At 38.4% G+C, this 16,993-nt stretch overlaps 1 long non-coding RNA gene across 1 annotated transcript; it reads right to left on the reverse strand.

Moving 5' to 3' along the window:
* Positions 1 to 10,012: 10,012 nt before the first annotated feature.
* LOC142179430 (uncharacterized) lies at positions 10,013 to 13,012 on the reverse strand. The gene is made up of 2 exons (XR_012707529.1): positions 12,702 to 13,012; positions 10,013 to 10,266 (listed from the first exon to the last, which is right to left on the reverse strand). It is a non-coding gene; the product is annotated as an uncharacterized LOC142179430 (long non-coding RNA).
* Between the last annotated feature and the right edge of the window lie 3,981 nt (positions 13,013 to 16,993).

The raw sequence follows: 16,993 nt of genomic DNA on the forward strand, positions 1-16,993 counted from the left end.
AACCGTACCCGTAGCTATGATAATTTATTAATCACGCCTAAAGCAAGCTGCGCATTTGAATTATTTGAACTAAACTTTGGGATTATTATGCAACCCAACATGCTTTTTAAAAAAAAAAATCCAAACCAATCCTACAGCTCCTTAAAGCTAACAAATAATAGTCCATTACCAAAAATTCAATTAGCACTATTTTGTTAGACGCAAACCATACCACCTTTAAAAAGAAAATGAAGATACGGAAACATTGGCAACAAATTGCACACAATCTCAAACCATATGATACCAAACGATTTTCAACCAAAAACTCTGCCATGATTTTTGTGTAAATAGCAATGTCAAAAGTAAAAGACCATACAAATATTGAAATAAGGACTCTCGCAATAAACATTTCATACAAAAATTGGCGATAGGACCAAGGCCTTCTTTATTGTGCTTTTTTTTTCATATGGACATTTAATGTAATACTCAAAAGAAGTAAAAAGAAAAGATAGCTACTATGTTAGGCTGCTAATGGTATTTTAATGACAATAAAGTATTGAAAGCAAATTTTTAAAAGTCTTACCTAGCATGTTTCTGTCTCAAACAACCAACCAAATGATTGGAATCCAAGAAACAAGATAAGTTTAACAATATTATTAAGTTGAAATAATAAAAGAAATGGAGTACTCAGTTTTCAAAATATTAACAAAATTAAAAAACAAACAAATAAACCAATAATCAACAATGAAGTACATACATCTTAATATGCCAAAAAAGAAGACAATCCGCCCAGGAAATTGCAGAAATTTTATCAACAAGAAAGATTTAAAAAATTACGGAAAATAAGGGTAAATTACAGAAGAAAATACCAGAGAAAATAACGAACTCAGCTGCTTTCCTTTTAATTAGTGAAATTCAATTATGGCAAACTTTGGTGAGCTAGATGCGAATGGAGGATGGAAAACAGGGACTAGCTTGAACCGCGAACCTCGTCGACAACCTCGAACTCGGGACCTCTCGCACGGGAACTCGCCGGCGACTTCGCCATGGATTCTACCATTTTTAGCGTGATGAAAGGGCTATTTTGGAGCTGATTTTCAGAGCAGTTTTTAGCAGTTTTTTATCTTCGTTTCGAGAAAATTTAAACTACGTTTTTTGCTCAATTTCATGACTGTTCTTCAGCTTGTTTTGGGTGAGGTTTGGGGCTGTAATGGGATGGTTCGGAGGTGCTTTTCGGGTCATTTTTTTAGTAGCTTTTGGACATGTTTTGTAGCATGATTTTCGCTGCTTTCGTTGCGTTCTTGAACTGGTTTTCTGGTAGAAACAGGGGCTGTTCGGGTAAGGTTTTTTGCGTGATTTTCCGGTTAGTTTTCGGGCTAAGGGATGTTGTTTATGGAGGAGGAAGAAGGCAGCAACAACTGCTGCATTTTTGGCCGCAAACAGCTATGATTTTTCTTTCAAATGCTGTTGAAAATCTTGGGTTTTGAGAATGGCTGAAGCTTTTGTAATTGGGGGTGAGGGATTTTTGGTTTGGTTGTTGATGAAGAAGATGGATGGGGGAGGGTGTTTTCTGATTTTGTTCAGCGGCTTGTCAATCTCTTTTAGGTCTCTTAGGCGTGTTTTTAGCTATTTTCAACTGCTAGGTACTTATATGCAGATGTCTAGGGTTTAATTAAAGGGTATGGGTGTTGGGCTAAGGGTTAATTTTGGGACAACGGGGATTTGGGCTCAAGGGCTAGTCCGAAATTGGGCCATTTTCTTGCCCAAAATTGAGCTAAAATTGTCTTGAATTATCTAACAATTGGGCTTCTTAGAAGATCTGGATTTCATTAACTAAGGGCCTAAGTTTTTCTTATTTAAAATAGTATAAAGCATTTATAAAAATGTAAAACCACTCCTAATTAATTATAAAAACTATTAAAGATAAACCTAAAATGAAACTAGTTTTGTTTTTGTATTTTTCAAGATTAAAAATGACTACAAAACATTAATGAAACTATTTTTTTGTAATTTTTGTTTTCTTGTAATAAAATAAAATAAAAGCGTAAAAGTTAGTTGAAATAGATATATTAGGCCTAAATTAAATATTTACGTGTTAAAATATAAAAAATCTTGGGAAGGGTCAAAAATCACATGTCTACAACTGCCCCTCTTTGACTGAAAATACGAAGTATTTTTAGACAAAGAACGACTAGATAAGTTTTTTGACCTGACCCTTATTTAAAGAGACTAAAAGCTAAAAGAAGAGAGAATGTGACCGAGCCCTAGTATCTGAGTTGCCTACATATCCTTGGCTGTAAAGGAATCAGGCCACGTGTAGTTCAGAAGTGAGTGAGATGATGGAGTATACCGAGCTGAAGAGCCGGTCGAGGTGCCGTTCCGCCGAGGTTCCGGTCCGCGGTCCTGTTATTACATCAAAAAAATAAAAAAAATGGAAAAGACTAGCTAAGCCTATCAACTACGAGTTACAAGATTACTATCTATAAGTCTTCTGAAGCTTGATCTTGAGTCTTGAGTGGTTCTTCATGCAAACTTTAGATTTGAACCTTGACGCTTGCTAGTTGCAGGTACTAGTTCATCCTTCTTCAGCTTTTCGGATCAAGACCAGGCATGTAGTGCTTGTGACCTCAGCGATATCTTGAGCAGCCCACATCTTTCATCAACTTCTGCATTTGGATTAACTTCTTGCCTTTCTTTTTTTTCTTTATTATGACTAACTTCTGTTGATCACCTCGAACTGTTGACTCGCATTCTTGCCGCGAGCTTCTTTTGTTGCTAACTTGAATTGTATTCTGAAGTGAATTCTCTTATTCTCTAGGTAGGTGCCTAATTGCTGAACTTGAACCGTCTTCCTTTGACCACTGTTTCCTTCCCTTTGTTCTCCGGGTGGGCTCCTGATTTCATACATTTGAATTATCTTCCTTTCCTCTGAAACTTGTCTTGTTCTCCCTTTGTTCTCTAGGTGGGCTCCTGATTTCCGAACTTCCTTTGAACCTTGCTGCTTCCCTTTGTTCTCCAAGGGGCTCCTGATTGCTATATTTCTTTGAACATTGCTTCTTCCCTTCGTTCTCCAGGTGGGCTCCTGATTACCAACACTTGCACTACGTTTCCTCGAAACTTGAACTGTTTCCCTTTGTTCTTCAGGTGGGCTCCTGATTGCTGAACTCCTTTGAACCTCGCTGCTTCCCTTCGTTCTTCAGGTGGGCTCCTGATTTCTATCTTCCTTTGACATTGCTGCTTCCCTTCGTTCTTCAGGTGGGTTCCTGATTGATGTCTTCCTTTGAATGTTGCTGCTTTCCTTCGTTCTCCAGGTGGGCTCCTGATTGGTGTCTTCCTTTGAACATTGCTGCTTCCTTTCATTCTTCAGGTGGGCTCCTGATTACCAACACTTGCGATGCTTTTCCTCGAAACTTGAACTGCCTCCTTTTGTTCTTCAGGTGGGATCCTGATTGCTGAACTCCTTTGAACCTTGCTGCTTTTCCTTTGTTCTTTAGGTGGGCTCCTAATTGCTGAACACTTGCATTGCTTTTCCTTGAAACTTGAATTGCTTCCCTTGAAACTTGAACTGCTTCCCTTTGTTCTCTAGGTGGGCTCCTGATTTCCAACACTTGAACTGACCCCTCTGAAACTGCTGCTTGTGAACCTGATTACAACAAAACAAACAAACAAAAAAAAAATCTGCCCCAGTTTGATATTGGGAACATCTGTGAGTGTTAATCAAATCATAATACCCAAAAGCTCTAAGAATTTAAAATCTAAATCCCATTATCCATGAGGGTCCTGAAAATTAAGAATTAAATCTCATCTCAAGAGTGACACCTTCAAAGCTAAATTCTATTTCCTAAATGTAAAACTTACGCTAAATCTTATTGTCTATGAAGGTCTTAAAAACTTAAAACTAAATCCCATTATCCGGGTCCTGAGAACTTTAAATTAAATCCCATTATCCAGGAGGATTCTGAAAATTTTAAATTAAGTCCCATTATCTAGGAGGGTCCTGAAAATTTTAAATTAAGTCCCATTATCTAGGAGGGTCCTGAAAAGCCGAGAACGAACTTACCTGAGCCGCGCTCTCTTCCTGGAGGATCTCTATAGACCGAACAAAATTCCTTTCCCCTGAACCACGCTTTTCCTCATGGAGAGTTCCTGTAGATCAAACACATTTTTCTTTCCCCTTCTCAAATCGCCTTTGTGCTGACAAAAATTGTGCACGACACTTGAAAAAATTCAAACTTCCAAGCTTTGATTTGGACATAATTTTCATCCCTATTTCAAACAAAGAGAACTTGTGAGCTTATAAATATGGTGGTTGGTTTGTGGCCTTGACTTTGAGGGCGATTGCTCCTTAACTACCCATGATAACTTTGATTTCCACTCGAAAGACCTTGCTTGTTTATTGACTAGCTACTTTCTTTGTCACCCTTATCACGGAAAATACCTCTAATCTGTTCAAACCCGATACCATTCATCTGTTGCAGTGTGTTCTTGCATTGACATGTACTGAACCTTTGTGTTTCACATGAATCCCAAAGTACATCAATTGCCATCCACTCAGTGCGCATGCTGTTCTTTCCTGACTTAAAACACTGGCCTTGGCCTTGAGGTCTATTGCTCCTTCACTTGCCATGATAACTTTGATTTCTGCTTGGAAGACCTTGCTTGTCACTGGTTAACCACTTTCTTTGTCAATCTATCACAGAAAATACCTTTGATCTATTCCAACCCAACACCCTCTATCTATTGCATTGTTCATCAATTGACATATACCGATCCTTTGTATTTCACGTGAATCTCAAAGCACGTTGATTGTTACCAACTCAGTGCGCTTGCTATTCTTTTCTGGCTTATGAAACTTTGATGTGCATAGCCAGATCCCGTTTTGTGCAATTGGAAAGCTGGTGGCAAATTTTATAGTCATTTCTCACTTGTTCTGACCAAACAGACTTAGGAAGAGGAAGTAAACAAGACAAAAGGAACATAGTAAAGGACAATAGAAAGGGACGATTCCTAACAAGAAACTACAAAGTAGAAACTTATCAGATGAGGATACAACTCTAATGACCATGACATGCACCTTTGAATTAACTGGCTTAATCTATCAAACAAGTCTGATGTTCAACTCTTGTTATACCCCCTAAGCCGTGAAACTGGGCTTCAATGCTCCGATTATCCAATCCGATTCCCGATCCTTATTCGACTTGTAGTCCCCGAAGGGTTTTCACTATCAAGCCTCTCTCATTTTGTTATTTCTCTCGACTCACCGTCGCCTTATGGTGCCTGTGAAGGTTTTCACCAATAAGACTCTCTCATTTTGTTCTTTTCTATTATTCCCTCTGATTCCGCAGATGACAAGGCATTACCCATAGTAAAACATCATATGCCCCAGGCATGTCTATCTCGGCACTCTCAAAGATTATCCGGGAGGTCTTTATTGGATCGTAATGTGGCTTTTGGACATGGTTAGAAAGAAAGGATATCATAAAGGCTCAAAATAACTAGGACAACAGGTTAATTTATTTATAACTTTTGGAATCCATTCTAAAACTTTTGCCCCAATTTCTAAAACAAGGGAATTTGATCTATTTTTCCCTCTTCCTTTTTTTTATGGAATTTCCCACTCTCAACTTCGTGGGATTATGAAATATTTTATTTGGTATGACCGAACCGTGAGGCTGCCTACGTATCTTGTGGTGACAAGAATCAGGTCAAACGTAGTTCCCAAAACTACTTTTATTACTATTTTCCTTTTCTTTTTTCCTTTTTTCCCTTTTTCCCTTTTTTTATTTTTTTTCTTTTCCCCTTTTCTCTTTTTTTCTTTTTCTTTTTCTTTTTTTATCTCTGTTTTTTTTGAATCTTCATTTTGGAATGAACTTCTAAAATAAACCTATGGGGACATGAACTTTTTTTTTCTTTTTTCGTATGACTCTAACTTGATTCTAAAAGAGGGAAGGTCAAAGAAATCAGTACAGGGTCAAAAAGGGTATCGAATGTATAAGTGTTTCTGTAGCTGAAAGAGGGCCTCCCAATCCCTAAAAATGGCAAGTACAACACATGCAACTTGAAATGAAAAAGGAATAGCGCGCACAATGTTTCTTTTACAGCCTTGACATTGATATCAGTGATATGATTTCCATTCTTTTAGTGACTTGTCAAGTACAGAACCCTCGTTAGGTGATTCCCTCTTCACAATGGATATCCTCCATCAATTCGGAGACAACTTTCTTGACTTTATCTTGTAACTTGAGATGCACTTGAACTCAAAGTTTCTTGCTTCAAATTGTTTGGGATGCACTCTACTTTAACGAATTCTTGTCACCCTATTAACTTCCCAAATTATCTGCCCCAGTTTCACATGGTTTGGGCTTCAAATGATCTTAAAATGTCCAAATCTGTACTTATTTCCCTCAAATGTCCCTATCATCTTCAAAATTGTTTCATTGCTTCATGATTAAACTAACTTTAGAACCATGCCTAAAATTATGCATGCATGTCATGTCATTAAATCCAGCATGAGAAGAAAAACTATAAAAGGAGAAGATAACTAAACAAAAAATGGTTAGAAATAACAGAAAACAGGAAATTGCATTAGACAGACGGTGAAAAGGGTTTGGATAATAAGACAAGCAAAATAAACTGGGGTACAATCCTGGAACAAAACCAGACAACACTAAACGAGCTACTACGACTAAACAAAACTAGGCAAAATAAAAGGATAGAAGGGTTTGAGTCACAAGACAATATTCGGATTACAACCCTGAAAATAACCCGGACAACAGAAATAAAAACAAAATAAACCACCACAACTCCTCCCCGGGCCAACCAAGAATGGAGTGTCTTTCCAATTACCAAACACGACATCTTAGCCACTGAGTTTCGCATCAACATTACTAGGACCTTCACAAGTCTCAATCACATTGACTTTAGCAAATTGCATTTAGGTCCTTTTGCCGGCTCGTTCTTAAGACCAAACTCTGATAGCGCTGAAAGCTTCGCAGCACGTGGACCTCCGAGGATCTCAGAAGAATTCTCATATTCCTTTTCAAAACAAATCATACCCACCACATGCGTCTCATTATGAACATGCGATGGACTTTGGCTAGTGTCTACTGCATCTGGATTTTGCACGACAATGTCACCTGCATCAATAAGCTTCTGAATTACATTTTTCAGGTGCCAACACTTTTTTGTACTGTGACCCGGGGCACCGGATCAGTATGCGCACCTTTGAGAAAAATCAAACTTCTTTGGCAAAGGGTTTGACATTTTTATTTGAATCGGCTTCAACATGTCCAATTGCCTCAACCTTTGGAACAAACTAGCATATGATTCTCCAATAGGAGTGAAAGCTTTTTCTTTTTTCTATTGTCTTTTCAGTTTGTATTCTGGCTTCGGTTGGAACCTTTTGCGAGCAGGTGGCTGATATGCTTGAGGGGGCGGGTAAGACATTTGGGTAAATGGTGCGGGCCTCGTGGGTGTGGAGCATATGGTGGTGCATTGTGGATAGGGTACTGGAAAAGTGATGTACGACTTTGGGGGTTCTATGGAGAGAAGTAGCATTGGGGAGGATCATCTAGTACACAAGGATATCCATGGGGTCGATGTCGAGGCTGAAAGCGTTGAGCAAGAATGCCCAGCGGATCATCTTTTCTATTTCTCTTTCTTCCACCCAAACTTACTGGGATATTCTGAATGTCTTCCATAGTATCTTTCAATGCCGAATAACTCATGATTTTGCCTGACTTGATTCCCTCTTCTACCATCTCCCCCATTTTTACTACATCATTAAAAGGTTTACCCAAGGTCAGAATCAAATGACTGAAGTAGGTGGGCCCTGAGCTTGTAGGAAAAGCTAAACTATTTCTTCTTCACCAATGGGAGGACAGACTCGTGCAGCTTGCTCCCTCCATCTGAGCCCAAACTCCCTAAAGCTTTCCTCCGGTTTATTTTCCATCTTAGATAGGGAGGAGTGGTCTGAGGTAATGTCTAATTTGTATTGAAAGTGTCGAACAAAATCTTGAGCCACGTCGCCCAATGTATGCCACTTACCGACATCTTGACGATTATGCCATTCCAAAGCTGCCCCAGTCAAGCTCTTACTGAAATACGTCATCAACAAATCATCTTTCTCGCCAACACTTCTCATTTCCCTGCAATAACCCCTTAGATGGGCTACCGGATCTCCACGCCCCTCATACAAATTGAACTTCGGCACTTTAAACCCCGCAGGCAGATGTACATCAGGGAACATATGAATCTGATTTCTCATCCCTTGCATGCTCCTTAAGGACTGTTCTATACCTTTCAGCTTCCTGGATATTTCATCTCGCCCTTCTTTTCCTGTGACCTTTTCATTTTCAGCATGAGGCTCATTCCGAGGGCTCTGCTTGTATGAGTCAAGAACCTTGTGGGCAACTTCTGAGGGGTAATATTGGGCATCACGAGCTTTGAGTGGGTATTCATTTTTGGGGATAGTGGATATGACAGGAGGGTAATTTTGGGGAAAGGTAATTGGAGGACGAGTGATGGAGCTACTAAGGTGGTTGGGAAAACTGTGATAAGCGGGTGGATCTGGAGAGTATGGGGGATCATCTGGCACTATGACAGGAGTTCGGGTAAGGGTAGCATCTAGGAAGCTAGGTGGGGGTGGGGGTGGTACCTTCCCAGTCATCCAAACCTGATACATGTCCGCAATATGTTGTCTTAACATCCTTACCTCTTCAACCAACCCATCGCCCTGTTCAAGCAATTACTTTTGGGCACCAGTACCAACCAACTCAATTCCATTGCCGTTCATTGCCTTTCGACCTTATGTTGTAGAGAAGAGTTACCACTTTAAGAATCACAAACCAACCACCTTTCTGCTCAATGAAGATAACAAAAGGAACAAAATGGGGACATCCTGTTAGCATTAGGGAATTTAATAACTAAAAATCATATTGCGTGCAATGTACCTAGCAACAATTAACGGTTCTAGAATGACTTCTAGGGTCACAAGGTCACTTGGCATCATCCCAATTTTGTTCATTTCAATCTTCTCTTTCTTTTCTTTTCTAGCATTTCTTGGCTTGCTCATTTTCCTTCCTTTCTTTTTCTTACTGACTATCACTCTTTTCTTTCCTCTCATTTCTCACGTCCCACAACTTTATCCTCTTTTTGTCTTTTCTCTTTTTTTTTCTTTTTTTCCCTTTTTCTTTTAATAAAATAAAATTAAGAAAATGATTCGATCGAACCCTATGTAGGTTGCCTACGTATCATGACGCTGCATGAATTAGATCTTTGCGTAGTTCGGGAAGATCGGGAATAAAGTAAACAAACCGATGTTCTCTTTTTTTTCTTTTTTTTCTTTTTACCTTAATGACTAATTTGATGAGAAAAGAGAAACAAAAGAAGCAAATTTTTTTTCTAGACTGAATGTTCTATAACCTACTCTAAACTCAAGCTTAACGAGCATGTCTTTTGTTTTCTTTTTTTTCTTTTTGAAACAAATACTCTATGTAAAATTATTAAGGATAAAACCCTACAAGAGAAAAATATTTTTGATTCTTTTTTTAGGAAGGAAATCTAAAGAATAAACCAAAGAAAAATATTTTGAATTTTCACTTGATATTCTGAATAAAAGATTTCGAAACAAGAAATGAAAAGATAAAAAACTATTTTTTGGATTTAAATTTTTGATTACCTAAGGAAGAAACTCTGAAAATAAACCAAAGAAAAAGTATGTTTTTTATTCTATGTACAATATCCTAAAGTTCTAATGAAAATAAGAAAAAGGTTTTTTTTTTTCATTTTTCACCAATTTCCCAAAGAAGCACCTCCAAAGAAAATCTTTTTGGATTTTTGGAACTAAAATCTTAAAGAAAACTTTTAAAGTGGTACTAAAAGAAAATTTTCTTTTATTTTTTTGAATTTTTAGTCTTAATGTACTAAAAGGAAATATAATAGCAATTTTTATTTTGAGTTCTATATATTAATTTCCTAAAGGAAAACCACCTTAAAAGAATTAGTATTCTAATGAAAACTTCTAACAGAAATATAAAACGCGAAACCTCTTTTTTTTTGGATTTTTGAGTTACAGTACACTTTTTCAAATATAAAGTAGAAAGTACAATAATAAAAGACTCAACGTTACTGTACAAAACTAAAAAGTAAAAGACGACATAAAATGAAGAACATACTCAAAACATAAAAACTAAAACAAATCTCCTTAAGCAACTCCTAAATGAGCGATCCTAACTGGATGGTCACGAGATGTCTGCCATGCTCAAATCCCGGTAAGTAGATCCACACCTGTATAAAAAAAACTCAAACCAACACTAGGTGAGACAATAACATTCCCTATTGGACACATGCAAGACATAATTGAGGCTATTTTTGCAAAATGGCTTATTTGTCCAAAAGGTGGCAAGAACCTAAGATTTACTAGGAAGACCGGACCCTATGTGGGTTGCCTACGTACCACGCCTCAAAAGACGAGAATCAGGTATGCGTAGTTCGGACAAATTGGATACGGGCGAGAATTAAAAAAAACACAACTAATTTAGAGAAAACATATTTTTTTGTCTTTGGTTTTTGAAAAATGATGAAACATGTAAACTCTTTTTGGATTTTCTTTTTCCTTTTTTCTGATTTTTTTTGTACAAAATAATGGGAAAGTGCAAAATCTTTTTGGATTTTTCCATTTTCATTTTTTGGTCTTTTCTTAAAAATAAAATGTGAAAGAAAAACATAACTAGGTCCTACTTGCTTTATTTTTTACACTTCACACACTTTTTTCTCATTTATCCTCAAACCTCATTGGTCCGCCAAATGACCTCGTTTACCCTTGAAAATTGTAACATGTAGCACATAAGATGCAACATGATAGTCTTTTATTTTTTGGGTACACCTATCCTAGACGGACCCAACCCCTATATTGAGTCCCCAAAGTCAAATGCACGTGATGCAAACAAGCGTTCCTACTAGGGATCCGGCATGAGGGTGTGTTATTCTAAGTTTAAAACCTGGGTGTATTGTTCTAGACCTGGCTTACCCGAGCGGACAACTCGAGTCGGGGGGGGGGGGGGCGTACCGGTAACCAAAAGATCATCCAGCTTTGCAACTTGTCCGAACCTTATTCTAAATTGGGATATGACACTAACAGAAAGAAGTCACGCCAGCGTGCCCTCCTCAGAAGATAGAAGAAAGGGGTTTCGTAGCAGTTTATATATACAGATCATATAATATCAAAGCGGTAAGCAACATTTAGCACATTAGGCCTAAACATGTAGATAAAATCAAACAATAAATAAAGCCAAATATAACAATTATTATAAGCTCGAATTCTTGAACCTCGAACCAGAGATTCTGGGTTTGATCTCCAGCAGAGTCACCAGAGCTGTCACACCTCCTTTTACCTACCCCGCAGAAGGGTGTAAGGGAGTTTTTTTTTCCAATTTAAGTGACAATCAAAACGAGATTATTTATATTAAATTCAGAGTTGCCACTTGAGATAATTTATGGTGTCCCAAGTCACTGGTTTAAATCCCGAATTGAGGAATTTTGACTCTGTTTTACAGTCCGCAAACACAAAAATCCGGGTAAGGAATTCTGTTAACCCGAGAGAATGTGTTAGGCATTTCCGGGTTCCGTGGTTTTAGCACGGTCGCTCAACTATTATTATTTGCTTAATTATCTGATTTTAAAATATCTTTAAAACCTATGTGCATTTTTATTCCTTCTGAACTGCTTTTAATAAATTAGTGTTACATATTGCGAATCATGTCATGGGAACCGTACCCATGATCTACAACATGTTTATTTTATTAACAAGATTAAATGTGGCCGGGTCACATAAATGTAACCCCAGATTTAGAAATTAGGTGTCACAACTACGTCACGGGAACCGTACCCGTAGCTATGACAATTTATTAATCGCACCTAAAACAAGCTGCGCATTTAAAATATTTGAACTAAACTTTGGGATTATTATGCAACCCAACATGCTTTTTTTTTTTAAAAAAAAAATCCAAACCAATCCTACAGCTCCTTAAAGCTAACAAATAATAGTCCATTACAAAAAATTCAATTAGCACTATTTTGTTAGACGCAAACCATACGGCCTTTAAAAAGAAAATGAAGATACAGAAACATTGGCAACAAATTGCACACAATCTCAAACTCATATGATACCAAACGATTTTCAACCAAAATCTCTGCCATGATTTTTGTGTAAATAGCAATGTCAAAAGTAAAAGACTATACAACTATTGAAATAAGGACTCTCGCAATAAATATTTCATACAGAAATTGGCGATAGGACCAAGGCCTTCTTTATTGTGCTTTTTTCATATGAACATTTAATGTAATACTTAGAAGAAGTAAAAAGAAAAGATAGCTACTATGTTAGGCTGCTAATGGTATTTTAATGACAATAAAGTATTGAAAGTAAAATTTTAAAAGTCTTACCTAGCATGTTTCTGTCTCAAACAACCAGCCAAATGATTGGAATCCAAGAAACAAGATAAGTTTAATAATATTATTAAGTTGAAATAATAAAAAAAATGGAGTACTATGTTTTCAAAATATTAACAAAATTAAAAAAAAAACTAGTAATCAACAATGAAGTATGTGCATCTTAATATACCAAATAAGAAGACAATCCACCTAGGAAATTGCAGAAATTTTATCAACAAGAAAGATCCAAAAAATTACGGAAAAGAAGGGTAAATTGCAAAAGAAAATACCAGAGAAAATAACGAACTCAGCTGCTTTCCTTTTAATTAGCGAAATTCAATTACGGCAAACTTTGGTGAGCTAGATGCGAATGGAGGATGGAAAACAGGGACTAGCCTGAACCGCGAACTTCGTCGGCAACCTCGAACTCGGGACCTCTCGCACGGGAACTCGCCGACGACTTCGCCATGGATTCTACCATTTTTAGCGTGATGAAAGGGCTGTTTTGGAGCTGATTTTCAGAGCAGTTTTTAGCAGTTTTTTTAGCTTCGTTTTGAGAAAATTTAAACTGCATTTTTGGCTCAATTTTGTGACTGTTCTTCAGCTCGTTTTGGGTGAGGTTTGGGGCTGTAATGGGATAGTTCGGAGGTTCTTTTTGGGTCATTTGTTTAGCAGCTTTTGGACCGGTTTTGCAGCATGATTTTCACTGCTTCTCTGAGCTGCTTTTGTTGCGTTCTTGAACTGTTTTTCTGGTGGAAACAGGGGCTGTTCGGGTGAGGTTTTTTGCGTGATTTTCCGGCTATTTTTGGGCTAAGGGAGTTTGTTTATGGATGAGGAAGAAGGCAGCAGCAGCTACTGCTTTTTTGTTTTCATATGGACATTTAATGTAATACTCAAAAGAAGTAAAAAGAAAAGATAGCTACTATGTTAGGCTGCTAATGGTATTTTAATGACAATAAAGTATTGAAAGCAAATTTTTAAAAGTCTTACCTAGCATGTTTCTGTCTCAAACAACCAACCAAATGATTGGAATCCAAGAAACAAGATAAGTTCAACAATATTATTAAGTTGAAATAATAAAAGAAATGGAGTACTAAGTTTTAAAAATATTAACAAAATTAAAAAACAAACAATCAAACCAATAATCAACAATGAAGTACGTACATCTTAATATGCCAAAAAAGAAGACAATCCGCCCAGGAAATTGCAGAAAGTTTATCAACAAGAAAGATCCAAAAAATTACGAAAAATAAGGGTAAATTACAGAAGAAAATACCAGAGAAAATAACGAACTCAGCTGCTTTCCTTTTAATTAGTGAAATTCAATTATGGAAAACTTTGGTGAGCTAGATGCGAATGGAGGATGGAAAACAGGGACTAGCTTGAACCGCGAACCTCGTCGACAACCTCGAACTCGGGACCTCTCGCACGGGAACTCGCCGGCGACTTCGCCATGGATTCTACCATTTTTAGTGTGATGAAAGGGCTATTTTGGAGCTGATTTTCAGAGCAGTTTTTAGCAGTTTTTTATCTTCGTTTCGAGAAAATTTAAACTACGTTTTTTGCTCAATTTCATGACTGTTCTTCAGCTTGTTTTGGGTGAGGTTTGGGGATGTAATGGGATGGTTCAGAGGTGCTTTTCGGGTCATTTTTTTAGTAGCTGTTGGACCTGTTTTGTAGCATGATTTTCGCTGCTTTCGTTGCGTTCTTGAACTAGTTTTCTGGTGGAAACAGGGGTTGTTCGGGTGAGGTTTTTTGCGTGATTTTCCGGTTAGTTTTCGGGCTAAGGGATGTTGTTTATGGAGGAGGAAGAAGGCAGCAGCAACTGCTGCATTTTTTGCCGCAAACAGCTGTGATTTTTCTTTCAAATGCTGTTGAAAATCTTGGGTTTTGAGAATGGCTGAAGCTTTTGTAATTGGGGGTGAGGGATTTTTGGTTTGGTTGTTGATGAAGAAGATGGATGGGGGAGGGTGTTTTCTGATTTTGTTCAGTTGCTTGTCAGTCTCTTTTAGGTCTCTTAGGCGTGTTTTTTTAAGCTATTTTCAGCTGCTAGGTACTTATATGTAGATGTCTAGGGTTTAATTAAAGGGTAGGGGTGTTAGGATAAGAGTTAATTTTGGGGCAATGAGGTAGACAAAGCAAAAATTGATGTGATTTCAAGACTACCTCCCCAACCTCTGTCAAGGGAGTTAGAAGTTTTCTTGGGCATGCGGGGTTCTACCGGAGATTTATCAAAGACTTTTTGAAGGTAGTGAACCCCTTATGCAAGCTATTGGAAAAGGATACCAAGTGTTTGTTCGATGAGTGATGTATGCAAGCCTTTGAACTTCTCAAGCATAAGTTGACCACCACTCCTATCATTACCGCACCTAATTGGAGCTTGCCCTTTGAGCTCATGTGTGATGCGAGCAATGTTGCGGTTGGGGCGGTTTTGGGTCAAAGAGTAAACAAGATGTTTCATTCGGTGTACTATGTGAGCAAGACAATGAATGAGGCTCAATGAACTACACGGTGACCGAGAAAGAACTTTTGGTTATTGTGTTCGCAATGGAGAAATTTCGGCCGTATCTTATGGACAAAGAAGGATTCCAAAGCACCGATGCGATGGGTCTTGTTACTTCAAGAGTTTGATTTGGAGATTGTGGACCGAAAAGGTAGTGAAAAACAAGTGGCGGACCACTTGTCCCGCTAGGAGGAGGAGGGGAGGCCCCGTGATGGCCTAGAGATTAATGATTCATTTCCCGACGAACAACTCCTTTCGGTATCGGTGAATGGTATGCCATGGTTGCGGATGTTGCTAATTTCCTTGTGACTGGTATAATCCCGTGTGAGCTCTCTTCTAACCAAAGGAAGAAGCTCAAACGGGATAGTTTGGATTTATATTGGGATGATCCGTACTTGTTCAAGATTTGCACAGATGGTGTGATCCGAAGGTGTGTCCCAGAGGAAGAGCAATTGAGTATCCTGGAGGCTTGTCATTCCTCTCCCTATGGTGGCCATCATGGTGGGTCGAGGACGGCTTCCAAAGTTCTTAGTTGTGGGTTTTATTGGCCAACTTTGTACAAAGATGCGAGTAAACTTATGAAGAGGTATAACGAATGTCAAAGAGCGAGTGGAATTTAGAAGAAAGATGAGATGCCTCTCAATACTATTCTTGAGGTTGATATTTTTGATGTATGGGGCATTGATTGTATGGGCCTGTTTGTTAGCTCATGTAGGAACAAATACATTCTTGTGGCGGTTGGCTATGTTTCAAAGTGGGTTGAAGCTGTGGCTTTACCCAACAATGAGGCCCGGAGTGTTGTTGCATTTCTCAAGAAGAACATTTTTACAAGGTTTGGCACCCCTCGTGCAATCATAAGTGATGGGGGGTCTCATTTTTGTAATAGAGCTTTTGACACTTTGCTTGCAAAGTATGGTGTCAACCACAAAGTTTCTACTCCTTATCATCCTCAAGCGAGTGGCCAAGTTTAAGTCTCAAACAGGGAAATCAAGGGTATATTGTCAAAGACGATCAATGCAAATAGGACCGATTGGTCAAAGAAGTTGGATGATGCTCTATGGGCTTATAAGACTACTTACAAGACTCCGATTGGTATGTCTCTGTATCGGTTGGTGTTTGAGAAAGCTTGCCATCTACCGATTGAGTTAAGAGCACAAGGCCATGTAGGCTTTAAGGAAGCTAAATCTTGAATGTGATGTGGCAGCAAATCATCATGTGGAGCAGCTTAATGAACTTGATGAATTCCGATTCCATGCCTACTCCAGTCCATCCTTGTACAAGGACAAGATGAAGTACCTTCATGAAAAATATGCTCGTAGCAAGGAGTTCAAAGTGGGTGATTTGGTTCTCTTATTCAACTCTCGGTTATGTCTGTTTCCGGTAAAGCTTAAGTCAAAATGGATTGGACCTTTTGAAGTGGTGTTTGTGACCCCGTTTGGTGCACTTGACTTGAAGAATAAAAATGGGAAAGTTTTTAGAGTGAATGGGCACAGGGTCAAACATTACTTGGGAAAAATTGATGATAGCCACGTGGTGGCACTTCTTCATCTCAAATGATTTGATGGTAACCTGCGTCATGCCGCGACGTTAAATCAAGCTCTTCTTGGGAGGCAACTTATGTGTTTTTCTTCTTGTTTTTCTTTGATTTTCATTGTAGTGTAGGATTTATTTTTGGACTGACTGGTTGTGAGATGCTGTAGGATTGTGTTGATGCAGTATAGGAAAAAGTTGGAAAATGATCACTCTCTGAAGTTGTCAATACGGACCGCACTCATTTTGTGCGACCGCAAAGACCTTTGTGCGGGGGACAGAAATCAATGCGGACCGCACTGGTGATTTGTCAAAAGTTGGGACTCTCTGAAGTTTTCCACCGCAGCCGCATTGCATTTTATGCAGTCTGCGGTGGTCCACTGCGGCTGCATTGCATTTTGTGTGGACTGCAGTGTTTGTGCTTCATGATTCTGAGCACAACGATGCCATTTTATGCGGTCCACGGTGGGTAGGTAAGATGGGCCATAGGACCTTTTTCTATAAATAGGACCTGAGGCCCTATATTTGAACTTTTCGACCCTTTTCATC

This window comes from Nicotiana tabacum, chromosome 3 (assembly GCF_000715075.1).
Source record: "Nicotiana tabacum cultivar K326 chromosome 3, ASM71507v2, whole genome shotgun sequence".
NCBI classification, from domain to species: domain Eukaryota; kingdom Viridiplantae; phylum Streptophyta; class Magnoliopsida; order Solanales; family Solanaceae; genus Nicotiana; species Nicotiana tabacum.